The sequence below is a fragment of the Triticum aestivum genome, chromosome 2B (assembly GCF_018294505.1).
Source record: "Triticum aestivum cultivar Chinese Spring chromosome 2B, IWGSC CS RefSeq v2.1, whole genome shotgun sequence".
Taxonomy (NCBI): Eukaryota; Viridiplantae; Streptophyta; class Magnoliopsida; order Poales; family Poaceae; genus Triticum; species Triticum aestivum.
In genome coordinates, this window is record NC_057798.1 from 251,519,035 (window position 1) to 251,522,336 (window position 3,302).

Below are 3,302 nucleotides of genomic sequence, written 5' to 3' on the forward strand. Positions count from 1 at the left end.
CCTCTGTCCTAAAATACTTGTCATTGAAATGGATGTATCTAGATGCATTTTAATTCTAGATACATCCATTTTGATGACAAGTAATTCCGGACGGAGGGAGTACATTGTTCAGCCAGTTGTGTGGCATTTATATTTTAAAAATCTTCGCCTACCAAACTTAAATATTAAGATTAGCTTCAAAATGAAATGATATGTTCTCTACTTCTAAAACTTTTTGAGCACCGATATTTTTATCTAAAAGTTAAGAATAAATGTTATTTTTTTGAACCAATCTGATGTCGGTCTTTTTTTTGAACTTCAATCTGATGTCTGTTTAGTTTAGGGTGTTCGTCCCTCAAAAAAAAGTTTAGGATATTCGCAAAAAAAAAAGTTTTTGGATGTTCAGTTTCACAAAAAAGAAAAAACTCAGGGCGTTCAAATACCGATTTGTGCGACAACCCTAAAGAATTGCACTGAATAAAGCATCTATAACTCAAAAGCGCCGAAATGATGGAACTATGATATTCCCAGCCTGAAAAACGTTCAGATTAACTATTCTATAATTTGAAACGGGAAAGGATCCATCGATCATGCATGTACAGCCATATATTAGTACTAAACAGCATATGTTGGCATCATGATCCGGCTGCACTCATGCAACTGGAGAAATGGAGTCGGGCGTGCGCGGTGCTGCCGCGGCCATCCATGATTGCGTGTGTTGCATGGTCCGTGCAAGTAAAACCATTCGATTAGTCTCTTTGATTAGCTTATGGACATGGAGTATTTTGATCCAGATCTCACATGCACCTGCATGACCAGCCAAATCAAAAAAAATGAAAAAAACATTCAAAAAGGTCTGAATTTTTTGTGTTGAACATTGATAAAAAAAAATTAACTGCGTGCAAAATTTCAGGTTGAAATGACATTCGTGGAGGTCTGGGAAAAAAATCGATGGTCCAAAAAGATTATTGTTGGAAGCATTTTGGAGCACCGATTTTGTTATTTTTGCCCAGACCTCCACAAATGTCATTTCAACCTGAAATTTTGCATGCAGTTAGAACATTCATCAATGTTCATCACAAAAAAAATCAGATTTTTTTTTAAAAAATAACTATTTTTTTTATTTTACTGTTCATGCGAGAGCATATGAGCTCGAAATCAAAAGAGCACTTTCGGCTTATATTGCTTTTTGTCAAGAAAAAAACATAGCTAATTACGTTTGACCGACATGCCCGACCGACACGCCTGCAGCAAAGATTGGCTCAGGCATAGCACAAGCATACAACCAAGGGTAACAAGCTCTATCACCATCCTCACATAATTAGGGCATCTTCAGCGATGACCCGTAAACCGGACACCACATTCATCGGCGGACATAGAGGGTCAATCTGTGGACAAGGATGCAAGAACTGGCTATCCAACGTTACCCGCATACATTTCAAATTGGCTTTATATAATTCAGACGAAATTCATCAAACACGACGGATTTTATTAAAGTTCAGACATAATTTACATAAAAGGTCGATATTTCAACCGTTTAACTAAAAACTAGAAGAAGAAGAAGAAGAAAACTAGACCCTATACAGACGACCACCTCGTACACGTGGCCGCCTTGCCCTGCCGCACCGTTGTCGCTGTCTGTGTCATACCGTTCCTCTAGCGGCGCAGAGGCATCGGAGGGCCGTGACTAGACCTGGCCATGGGCAGCCCGACCCGACCCGGGCCGGCCCGGCCCGACCTTGTCCACGGGCCGGGCTCGGGCCTAGATTTCAAGCCCGACGGCCGGGCCAGGCCCGGGCCCGTCATATTATTAGCGCGTTAAGGAAGACGCCCGGCCTGAGGCCCGATGCCCAGCGGGCTTTTAGCATGATGGGTCGGGCTCGGGCCCGATTTTTAGGCCTGACGGTCGGGTCGGGCTCGGGCATGGTTTTTTTGCATCAGGCTTTGGTAGGCCCTGCCCGACCCGACAGATGGCCAGGTATAACCGTGACATCCTTGTTCGGCGGTTGCACATTACAAGTGTTGTTAGTGTTGTGTAGTTTCACACACTTAAAGTTTGTCTATACTGCTTTGTCTTATACATATATGATTTGAACAATATCTGTATCTTGATTTGACAACATAAAATAGGATGATGTAAACAATATAATGATTATAATACATAGGTATATGTTTGTTTCATGTTGTTATTATGTACTACTCCCTTCGTTCCTAAATATAAGTCTTTTTAGAGATTTCAATACTAACTAGTAACTACATACAAATGTATATACACATATTTTAGAATGTAGATTCATCCATTTTGCTCCGTATGTAGTCTGCATTGGAATCTTTAAAAAGACTTATATTTAGGAACGGGGGAGTACTTTGCAATAGAATACATGTTAGTATAATCCTGTTCAGCTTACTACTGAACTGATTTGTCAAAATGAGTTTCATATACTACATGCTAAAACTGTTAGGTGTCTGCTTATTCCTCTTTTAGAATGCTGATAGAATATTGGAGAAGAGTACCCACTTATGCAATAGTAAAGAAAGCAATGCATATAAGGTTCAAGATAGTGAGACAACCCTGTTGGTTTCTAAGAAAGCTAATAAAAAATACCTTAAAGTCTTGTCTTGATGTAGTATTTGAGTTAGTAACCACTACCATTGGCACATGCTCTTCAAATTCGATGGCTGATTCAGTTCGGATTCTTGAGTCTCAACTACAAGATGAAAGACTTCGATCAGCTGTGTTACCACAAGAAGTGGAAGGACCGAGGAAGTCCCTGCAAAATTCACATGCATATTTTTCTGGTGCAACAAGCATTGGAGGATTTTAGCGCCTAACAAAAGAAAGCTCATAAGCTAGCTAAGCTTCTTGACAGCATGGTGGGTATCCATTATAACGTTTCTTGAACTCTTCTGGAATGGTTTTGGTTTTGGATTTGTTTTGCTGCCGCGTTTATTTGCACTACTAGCCAACTTAGATGCCCAATGTATGTAATATGTTGCTTGTTGTTCCCTATATTTACACTGGTGGCGAATGAAACGTCTCCAACGTATTTATAATTTTAATTGTTCCATTCTATTATATTATCAATCTTGAATGTTTTACATACACTTTCAAGCAATTATATATAAGTTTTTAGGACGAACCATTAACTTAGTGCTCAGTGCTAGTTGTTGTTTTTTGTTTTTGTTTTTTGGTTTCGCAAAATATCAGTACCAAACGAAGTTTAAATGCCATGAAACTTTTTAGAGATTTTTTTGGACAAAAGAGACACTAGAAGCTTCAAGAGAAGACCAGATGATGAACCATGGGCCCACAGGCACCAGGG